Source organism: Nicotiana tabacum, chromosome 16, assembly GCF_000715075.1.
Source record: "Nicotiana tabacum cultivar K326 chromosome 16, ASM71507v2, whole genome shotgun sequence".
In the NCBI taxonomy this organism is placed as follows: Eukaryota; Viridiplantae; Streptophyta; class Magnoliopsida; order Solanales; family Solanaceae; genus Nicotiana; species Nicotiana tabacum.
In genome coordinates, this window is record NC_134095.1 from 26,665,435 (window position 1) to 26,677,377 (window position 11,943).

Sequence of the window (11,943 nt, forward strand, 5' to 3'; positions counted from 1 at the left end):
TCTCTAGTCTATTCAAATTGGGATATATGATTGGGTTAGAATCAATTAATCCCAAGTCCCATGTTGGTATGAAAGATTAATGTATTTATGGTTTAAGTTTTTCTCCTATATTATAAGCCCCTAGTCCAAGCTGCAAGATAGTGTAACTAACCAAAAGGAGAAAGATCGAACTCTTCTATAAACGGATATGTCGACCGTTTTGCCCTTTATCTGAAATTTTTCATTTTGTTTTTTTAATTGTTATTCTTGAATAGCTATTTTGGCTTCCCTCCTAGATAAGATAGTGTGAATTTTTGAGGTAACTCTGAAACAAACCGAGTGCGTGAATGGATAGAATATATAATGTTATCCTATCTAATCATAACTTGCCAAATGATACCTTAGACCGATTGAAAGCAAACTAGAAGTAGTAAATTAAGGATAAAAATAGGAGTGGTACCAAAAAGTGGCGGGTGAAAAAGTGAGGGCTGAAATTTTTGACAATTAAACAGTATTGCAAGAAGGCTCGTTTCTAACTGTAAAATGAGCAATATTTTGCAAATAGAAAATATCGGAAATTGAAACTTCTTATTTCTTGTTTTATCATTTTTAACCATAATTACTAATAATATAGTACATATATCAATTTAACAGCGAACATATCCGTAGTTCGTGTATATTTGCATCCCCTTAATAAGTTGTTTATCTCAAGTTGTTAGATTAATTAAGAGTGGTTCTTCACTTATCCCAAAAATGATTCTGTATTTGGTGAGATTTTTAATGCAAATATCTTTACATTATCCGTGCATATAATTTTAATCTTCACAATTAAGTCATTTTCTGTCGTCTGTTTTCATGTTTGTTGTTCGTTAAAATACTACGGTTTCCAACTTCCAAAAAGATTGTTCAATAACTACCCTGGTCAAAAGTCGATAGGGGACTTTGCTGAATTAGTGCAAGTCCCTCTCTTCTGCCAGAATTTTCTCAAGCAGGTTTTCTACAGTCCAATTCCTAAAGTTTCTCTTTGCGACTTATTACCCGTTATGCACAAGTTGAAAAAGACAACAGTAGTTCGGAAAACTATAGTACTATTAAAAGTGAAAAAGAAATGGAAATATGTTTGTGTATGTATGTATATAAAGTATCAAACCTACATCGTGATGATTTTGAACCAAGTAACTCTAAATTTTAAATCCGTAAACATGTGATTGGAAATGAATTGCCAATGACCGGAGACAAGAAGATGAAAGGAAAGAGAGAAAGATCAAAAGACAAAAACAAACAATAAATGGCGAAGAGGAAAGAGAAATGGTCATGTTGCCATCAAAAGAAACAGCAGCACAGTAGCATGACCCATGCCATTGACAATTTTAGATTAGTGAAGCATATGATAAAGAAAGGAAACGTTCAAACAAATAGTACTTCACTTTACATCCTTAAGGAGAGGAATAGAGGATCTATATGAGTAACCATTTGTGACCTTCAAGAGACAGACAAAAATTCGTAACATGGGGTTGTTCAAGTGGTCGTGTCTTGGTCCAAAGCACGAATATTGCTGCATAAATTGACTTCACAAAATAGTACTATTCCCTCCGTCTCAATTGATGTGGTGATGTTTACGGAGTTTAAGAAAGAACTGAACACTTTAGGATAAAATAAAAAAAATTAAAGTTAAATTGTTACAAAATAAGAAAGTATGACATTATTTTTGGAACAGAATAAGAAAAATATGACAAATAAATGGAGTACTAATTTTTCTATTTGAGGTCACGGGTTCTTGAGCTCCACCCACTCTCCCACTACTTCCAAGCCCACTTTTCATGACCAGTCCATGACTTTTGGGGAGAAATGAGACTAGACCATACCTGTCACTAACTATTTCCTATAACACAATTTCTAATAGTAAAACTATATTTAGAAGCTGAACTGTGAGAGTGTGCGTTGAGAGTTGGATAATGTTTTCACATATTCATTTGATAATAAAAACAAAAACATATGAAGTATAGTAATATATATTGTTAATGATGTAAGGTTGTTTGGAAAAAACCGTACGAGTTTAATCCAAAATGAGCGGTATTTGCTATATTAAGAGTGTTTTACACCGGCGTTGCCTAAAACTGAGGTAATATCTAATGGTTGAGAGGTTTAATATACTACACGAGTTTGAATTAAGAATTTTCTTTATTATCATTCATCGTATGTCCCCAAAGGAGCAGTCCGAATTTAGGATTTCACTATGTAATAAACTAAATAAGAGGAGGACTCTGGTCATTGTCTGGATTTTGTGCAAATAATAACTACCACAGATTTATGACTCAGTTTATTCTTTTTATTTTTTAAGGAAAGATTCCATTCCTTTCTTGTACTTCAGCTCACATTATTTGAAGAATATATATCGCTAGAGAAGAACAAATTCTTGTGTGGTTTAGACTTTTAGTTAGGTTTTTAGCCATATGTTATTGTCGGACAATAATTTGGTAAACATTTAGTCAGTGCCCAATCTAGTAAATCATTTACAGCGTACTTGTCAAAGGTGTGTGACTGCATAGGTTAGGCTGTCTTGTCCACGCCACGCTATTTGAACAAGGACAAATTTCAAGGACACTTTCACACTTGACCTGTTGTACAAAATATATCTTAAATAATGAACTAGTTGATAAAGTAAAGCAAGTTGGAACAACTCAGAAAAGGGTTATATAACTTCCAAAATGAAAATCTGCTAAAGTGAAATTGCAACTTAGAAAATGGATTGGTGATTTGGATTTTAAATTCTAGACAGTTAGCTTCTTTAATAATCATTGCATTTAGAGCCTGAGATTTTTGAAAATGAAGCCATTTCAGCATGATCTTTAATTTGTAGCCAGTTTCGACTTTTGAATACACAAACAAGTTGTTGAATCGTTTTATTTAATCATCTAGGCACTAAATTCTTAGATAGTCTAGAACAACAACGACGCAAAATAAAAGCATACAACGACTAAGACGCTTTAATTTAAATTGTAGTTTTACGAGTTCGATTCTCAATTGTCTCGCGTAAGTGTTACTATAATTTTATGGGTTCAGATTCGCAATTCTACCATGTCTCATCTAATTTAATGGGTTCAAAATTTATTATTTGTACATATTTAATAATTTTTGGGGCAAAAAGCCCTATGGTATGAGCACTGAACCCATAGTTTCTACACTAGATATGCCTCTAGTGTTAGCCCATTTGATCTTTTATACCCTGTATAACTATATTACGTTTGTGGTTGTTTCGTTTTAATCTTCTGTCTAAAACCTCCCTAACCCTTTTTTTAAAGGAACTGACACTGTATAGTCGCTCTCAAACTAATAATCGAAACAATGTATATTTTTGTCTATATATATATATTTTGTATATTATATAAAAAAATTATACAAATTTTATACACTTATTCGATTGTCGAATGTGAATAGTTTCTAGTGCGGGCTAAAAGTGGAAAAAAAAAACCCTTTTCTATCCCCGTTGAGGCCCAGTACAGTCCAATAATGGGTGATGGCTGGTCCAAGAGAGAATAAAAAACATTTGTCTAAGTGTTCACACTACCAAAATAGGTCTACGACAATTTGGCTGTAAAATTCCAAAGTCTTCTTGCTATGTATGCCAAAGATGATAAAGATAACGCACACGAGATGCCGCATAATCACAGACTATTACGTACTTGCTTTGGTTCTATAACATCTTCAGTATTATTATATCTTTGGTGCGTAAAAATTAAGGGTGAAAAATAAAGAATCTTTTCTCAAATAGCTTTTTCTATAAATTCATGTATCAGCTCAACAAACATCCTTTTGTATTTGAAAAGCTTTCCTCTTTAAGAAAAAGAAATACTATTCCAGTTGTTAGCCTATTTTCCACTACCCTATGGGTAATTTGTGCTTATCATTAAAGAATATTCCATTCAATTGCAATATCAATCTATTATTTGCAATCGTTTTCATGGTTAAAGTTGGGCCATGATTCCTCTATACATGAAAAGATTGGGTCTAGGTTTGGTAATTCCAAAAAACGATTGAATTGAGTTCTACTCGGCCATTTTTGACGTATTTCGCTAAGTTAAATTGCGAATTTTCATATACTACTATTCAGTTGGAATTTCCATACTTCATATTAATATGCGAAAAGCAACAACCAATTATTCTTTTTATATTTACAACTTCTGTCTCAAACTTTAACCAACCCTTTTATATTTCTGTTGAGGACCACTATATATGACAATAATTGGTGATGGCTTATTCTAAGAAAGAAATGAAAAAATATGTATGTTTACACTAGCAAAGTGGGCGAGCAAATGGCTACAAAATCCACAATCGTTTATCTGTCTAAGATAATAATGTAACGCACACGAGATGCCGAATTATTGCGACTGTGATGTACTTTGATTCTACAACATTTCAAAGATGATATGTCTGGAGTGTAAAATTGAAGAAGGAAAAAGAAATCTTTTCCAAATAAGCATTTTGAAATATGGATGTATCGTCGAAATAAATTTCCTTTAGTAATTGAAAAGGACGCTTCTTCTTTAAGAGAAAAGTTATATTCCAGTTTATAACCCACGAAAATCTAATTATTTCCTATAAGTGTATGGGGCAAAATTGATGAACGACGGGTGGATGATCGACGAGTTGACACGTGGAAGAAAAGACAAGTAAAATATGAGTCAGCAAATAGCTGGCAGCTTGGCACCGGTTACAAACATGTGACCGATGCTGAATATATTTTGAAGAAATTGGAACCAAGGACAGAGATCTGAAAGGAAGATATCGATTGGAAAAAATAGTATTCAATGAGCAGCTGTTATAAAGAATTTTTGCATTAATACCCAACCGTTATGCAGCCATCAAGAGGAATTTTATTCATAGAATCATAACAAAAAAGAGCTTGATTTGGGGATCTTCTCCCCCTGAATTGAGCTACAAATAAAAGAATTTGTATTCATAGCGGGGAAAACGAAACATATATACACAAAAAGGCAAAACTAGCTCTTATTCTATTACTAGTAGGGGAAGCCCGTGCTATGCCCGGGCCCAACAAAAATTACAGAGAATCAACAACATAATTTGGTTAATGTTCAAACTTAAATATGCTATGAAGAGCTAATTTACGCAAAGATGTAACAGTTTTGAGGCTCCAACTGTAGTATAAGGAAACTTATGGAGGAATATTGTAACACCTCAGAAATTTTTTGAAGTACTTAAGCTATTAAGAAAGTTGATGTGCGCTAATTATATTATTTTGTGCGCAATGACGGACTATTAATATGATGGATATCAATTGGATATGATAATAAGCGTACGAAGTATATTATAAGTGATTTGGGGTCTAAGGAGAAGCCTAAGTCTAAGCCAAATTGGAAAATTTCAAGATAGACTAAAATTCTAAATGAGCAAGCACAAGATCACACTTTGGACGAGCACATCTACATATATATATAAGGTGTTATGTGATGCACAACCTATCAAATTAAAGGTCTTTGAGTCTAGTTACTAACGCTTCAAACCGTTCATCATTTGGACATTTGTACAAAAAGTTATGATGGATTTACTGAAGGCGGGTAATGCTGTGTTCTAGGGCACAGGCAAATCGCAGTTACCCAATGCGATTTATAAATCGTATTCGACACTTGCGACTTACTTGGACAAATTACAAAACGCGAGTTTCATCCATTTTTAACACATTTGGAGCTATGGAGCTCGGATTAAAGCGATTTTTTAGGCGATTTTCACCATATGGATTGGGGTAAGTGATTCTAACTCGATTTTGGTTAAAATACATGAATCTATTGTTGTTTTTATCATGAAATTAGTGAATTGGGTTGAAAATGGTAGAAATTCTCTATACCTTAGATTTAAGATTTGGAGGTCGATTTGTTGTTGGAATTTAGTAATTTTGGTATGGTTGGACTCGTGGTTGAATGGGCGTTCATATTTTGTAACTTTCGTCGGATTCCGAGACGTGGGCCCCACGGGTGATTTTTTATCTAATTTCGGATTTTATTGGGAAATTTGGTATTTTCACATGGGATTGATTCCAATAATCTGTGTTGATTGTATTGAATTATTTTTGGCTAGATACGAACCATTCAGAGTTGGATAATCGAGGAAAATGTCAATTATTGGATTGAGATGGCGTGATTTGAGGTAAGTATCTTGTCTAACCTTGTGTGGGGGAATTTCCCCTTAGGCATTGAGTCTTATGTGAAAATTGTGTGATTGAAAACCATGTTCGCGAGGTGACGAGTACGTACTTGGTTTATATGTGCAAACTATATCGGTTAAAATTCGTAGACAACCTTATGTATTAAATTAGAAAATTGTTTGGATTTATTAAATCTCTTATTTGTCTAGATTATTTTTATATGATAATTTGGTGCGATTGCTACTTGACTTTTATGTGAATTCTGTGTTTGTTTGAGTTGCTATTTTTATGAAAATAATTTTCATTATTGATTTTATCTACATACAATTTAAATGAGAAATTTAGTTAATAAGATGAATAAATCTATCTATTTCATGAAGTTGTGAATTAAAAAAAAATGTGTAGTCCCTTGATGAATTTCTTTTCAATTCATGTTGTTGAAATTGATATTGAGTTATAAAGGTTGTAAATCATATTGAGGCGAAGTGTTAAATTGTGAAATATTATTTTGTTGAGTTTTCACTCCCAGATATTTTGTTAGAATTTGTGTGCGCATTATGACCGAGTCGTTGGCTTCTTATTATGGAAAAATAATGTATTGTTGATTCATGTGACAAGTTGTAATATTTGGGCACCTGATGTGAAATTTATGATATGTTGTAATATTTGAGCACATGACGTGAAATTTGTGATTTGTTGTAGGATTTGAGCACTGGATGTGAAATTTATGATATGTTGTAATATTTGAGCACTTGACGTGAAATTTGTGATATGCTGTAAGATTTGAGCACTGGATGTGAAATTTGTGATATGTTGTAATATTTGAGCACTTGATGTGCAATTTGTGATATGCTTTGATATGTGATCACTTGAGGTGCAAGTTGTATTATGCTGCGATAATTGGGCACTTGAGGTGCAAGTTGTATTATGTTGTGATATTTAGGCACTTGAGGTGCGATTTGTGAAATATTGTGATATTGATACGCATGCGGTGATATAAGGCCAGGGTGTTGAAACGCATGCGGTGAGATAAGGGTGACTTGAAACGCGTGGCTAGTAGGGGAACTACTAGAAGTCATGCGGTGTGATAAGGGTGGCTAAAACGCGGGATGCTATTTCGGGGAAAATTGTTTTATTTAAAATTATATGTGAAGGCTCCCGCGGTGATATAAGAAAATGAGATATTGTGAATTTATTTATGATTTAGGACTACGAGGCGGTACCTCGGTAGTGCCCTGTTGATATATCTTTATTTATGTTCTTGTCTTTGGTGATTTTGTTTCATTAATATGTAAATTCTTATCTTCTTCCGTGATGTACTAGTTGACATTATTATTATTATTATGTGTTTTGTGCTCCTTGTTGCATTGTGTTCACTTTGACTTTTTAGTACTAGACTTTGAACATTTATATTTTTGGTTTTTAGCGATTTTGCTCCTTGTTGCATTGTGTTCACTTTAACTTTTTAGTACGAGACTTTGAAGATTTATATTTTTGGGTTTTAACGATTTTCAATGATTGAATTGTTTTAAATAAAAGAAATTACTATTATGTTTTAAATTAATAAGTTTTACATCCAAATCAATAGTTTATATGATGCTTTAATTTAAGTGCAATGTCATTTTCTCCACTCAAACTATTTGTAAAGTAAATTGGTCGTGCATATTTTTTTATATATTGATATTTTTGGCATGTGAGTTGTCCGTGCAGTTGTGATAGAAATATGGGCACGAGGTGCCGTGGAAATATGAAAGTGGGGTGAGGCCCGTATTACGAAAAATATGAAGGTGGGCTGAGACCCGTATTTTTATGATTGTGAAATGAGGTGTCACAATGTGACTTTTATTTGAAAGAATTATATTCAAAATATTATTTCAAAGAATTAGATTTGAAGGATATTTATTTGAAGGAAGTATATTCGAAATATATTTATTGGTAAGTATTATATTCTAAAGATTATTATTTGGAAAACTTTTAGATGAAATATGTGTAATTGAAGGACTTGATTAAATGGTTGTACTTGTAATCATAGTTTGTTGAGCGATATTTATGGTGTTCCTGTTGTCCTGTTGTTTATATCACTAGTTGATAATTGTTGGTATCATTGCTATTTGTTTCCTATTATTGTGGTATGCTATATTGCATAGGTTATTAGATGTGTCTTGACTGTACCTCGTCACTACTCCACCGAGGTTAGTCTTGATACTTACTGGGTACCGCTGTGGTGTACTCTTACTATACTTCTGTACATTTTTTTATGTACAGAGCCAGGTATTGGAGATATAGGACTCGGAAAGAGTTAGAGAGTGATCGCAAGGATTCAAGGTAGAGCTGTTTGGTCGTCGTAGTCCCTTGGAGTCTTTCTCTTTTATCGTACTATCATATATTATTCGAGCAATATTGTATATTTAATTTCCTTCCGATCATTTCATGTATTCAGTTAGAGTTCGTGACTCAGTACTACCAGTCTTGGGAGGTTGTATCTTTATTTTTGCTGTTGGTTTCGATTATCTATTTTAAAAATAAAAATGGCTTGAATTGTTATTATAACCGACTTACTTAGTCTTAGATACTAAGTGTCATCACGACTCATACGGTGGGATTTTGGGTTGTGAGTTGTGACAGATATCTGGCAATTTTTTAACAATATGGGTATATAAATACCTGGTGCAAAAAAAAAAAATGATGTTAGTCCATATAACATCACGGAAACAGCCAAAATACATTGAGCGAACATAACAATAACATGTAATAAATGTAACAACGTAAAATAGATGAAAAAATTATGTCAGAATCTTATTATATAAAGAATTTGAAAGGACTTTCAATTAGAATAATTTTATTTGAATGTTATCGGATTGTTGAACTTTGAAAGGCAAATTGACTGATCCTTTCCTTGTCAATAATTTTGCCTAAATCAATCTAATTGAGCCTATTTCTTCACTCCTAAAAGCTCTATGCTATTGATGTTTTGCAATAGCAACTCAAAACCTCAGTTAGAATCCCTCTGGCAGATATACAGTATGCATTTATCAAATAGAATAACACCAATGAAACTCGAGGAGCATCTGGGAATATATATAAAATCAATCTTCCAATGCAGAGGATATCTCTCTCTCTCTCTCTCTCTCTCTCTCTCTCTCTCTCTCTCTCTCTCTCTCTCTCTCTCTCTCTCTCTCTCTCTATATATATATATATATATATATATATATATATATATATATATATATATACATAATCTTGATTGGAGTAAGTTTACGGAATCCTATCCATCTTCCTTAATATGTACTCATTGCATTCCTGTTAGTGTTCTAATCTTCAAGACACCAGTTCTGAGTAGATAAATGAAATGTTGTTATTTCAGAAATATTTGGACAAAAGGAGTATTACACTCTCACCTTTGTGCCTTTTTTTTTTTCTTTCATCTAATCTTCAGGTGAACTTAGATCATGTGGTTCTGACATCGAAGACGGGAGAAGAAAGAGAAGTGCAGAAAAAAGTTTAAAAAAACTCATTAAACAGAGAGAAGGCACTTCCAATCGGGGCAAGAGTAGCAATTGTAGAGCACCTGTTTTTGGGAGCTTAGATCTAACCAAGCATTATGTGTAGCTTCACAAGAGCTAAGTCAGTAGAGTAAACAAAAATTTTAGCTTTCCAGTGTAAACAACAACCTACAAGAGTAAGTGAAATGTAGTAATATTAGCATATCATATTCGGAAAAAGAAACGGAAAATCTCAGCCCAATCTTTATACAGAATAAGTCACAAACCTTTCGGAGAAATTACAGCTTGCGCATTCTAATTCAATCCAATGAAGAAGCAGACGATGTGAAATGGGCTTTCTAAATAATATTCTGGAAAGGACTAACATGGTATTTATTAAGGGAATAATGATCAAGATAGGAATGCTTTTCGGATGATTTCTTCATAAACTACGTTATAGGTAGAGTGGTCATCTGTGTCGTCTGTTGTGGGCGGACATATTAGTATTTTTACGTTTTCTGAACTTTTTGCCCTAGATAAAGCAACATAAAGTTGACCATGTGAAAAAACTGGTTCACGAAAAATAAATTCCAACAAAATCTAATGTTTGACCTTGAGCTTTGTTAATAGTCATAGCGAAACATAATCTAACTGGAAATTGTGTTCTTTTAAAAGGAACTGGTAAGTTCTCATCTTGTGATGCTACTAATAGTATCTTTGGGATAAATACATGTTTATTTTTTAAATCACCACCGCCAATAGTAGCACTAATGACATGCGTTTTAAAATCATGACATATTAATCGTGTACCATTACATAATCCTTCAGAAGGATTTATGTTTCTTAATAATATAACTGGACAACTTGTTTTTAAGGTTAATCTATAAGGTGGTAAGTTAGCAGGAAGTAATGTATGTAAAAAATCTTCAAATTGGGATTGATCATTTGGTTCTATAGTTTCATCAGTAGCAGTATACACTTTAGCATCGTTGGGAAGTCGATGTATAAGCATATCATTTATTTCATCAAAAAAATTATTTTTTGTAGTCAAAATAACACGGGAAGTTATGGAAGACATATCAGAAAAGAATGTATGTATATTAGGATAAGTTACTTTGAATAAAAGATCCAAAGATTATGCTTTCATTAGTAAAAGGAATGATAAAATTATGTGGAATTTCAATTCTGTTGTAGTGAATAGTTCTTTCTTGTCCATTTCCAATTCTCATTAAATATTTACAAAATGCAGGATCTCTTTTGGCACGCATGTTCTCAGATAAACATAATTTTTCCAGATGATTCCAAATATCAGAGTACAATAGGCTTTCAGAAATAAAGTCTTCTTTCTTACCACTACGAACAACAGGAAGTGTTTGTCTAAAGTCTCCTCCGAAAACTACGACTTTCCCACCAAAGAGTATATTTGTATCCATGAGATCTTTTAAAAGTGTATCAAAAGATTCAATCAATTTTTTTTAGCCATTGAGACTTCATCCCAAACAATTAACTTTGAATCTCGAATAAGAGATGCTAATGAACTTTGTTTACTAATATTGCAAGTGAAATTTTCATCAATGTCAATGGGAATTTTAAAACGTGAATGAGCAGTCCTTCCCCAGGAAGAATTGAAGCGGCGACACCAGAACTTGCAGTTGCTAAAGCTATAAATCCTTTTGTTCTTACAGTAGCTAACAACGCTCGATATAGGAAAGTTTTTCCAGTTCCACCAGGACCGTCAATGAAGAAGGCTCCTGGTTTATTAGAGAAGATTCTATCAAGAATTATATTGTATGCTTTTTTTTGTTCAGTATTTAATTTTCTTTGTAATAGTGCATCTTCTTCACTAACTATTATATTTTTTTTCAAAATGAACATCTTTTGCCTCCGTTATTTTTCTTGAAGGTGTAATATTCTCAGTAATAAATTTGAATTGATTTATGTTATGCCCCATTGAAAATAAAATTTCGTTGATGTGATTTAAAACTGAATACTGGATATCTTTTGTTTTTCATATTTGGAATTTTTCTAAAATCTTCTGACATAGAATCTTCAAACTTTTCCCAAAGTTCTTTTGTATTAGCAGGACTGCAGTAAACTAATAATGTCGCAAATAAGCGTCTCAAACTGCAAGGCATTTGATAGGTCATTGCTTCAGACATACACTCAATTAAACTGTTATCAGAATGTAATAAGCCCCTTTTTTCCGCAGCTTCTCTAAATGTACTGCAACATTTCTCATTCACTTTAAGAAGATCTTCATATGATTTGGGTCCTCTTACGTTCATTAGAAGTAATGTAAGATAATATCTTTCTCCTTCTGTC

At 32.9% G+C, this 11,943-nt stretch overlaps 1 long non-coding RNA gene across 1 annotated transcript; it reads left to right on the forward strand.

The window, feature by feature from the left end:
* Positions 1-5,611: 5,611 nt before the first annotated feature.
* Positions 5,612-8,666, forward strand: LOC107784229 (uncharacterized). The gene is made up of 3 exons (XR_001647651.2): positions 5,612-5,740; positions 6,073-6,141; positions 8,405-8,666. It is a non-coding gene; the product is annotated as an uncharacterized LOC107784229 (long non-coding RNA).
* Positions 8,667-11,943: the final 3,277 nt, after the last annotated feature.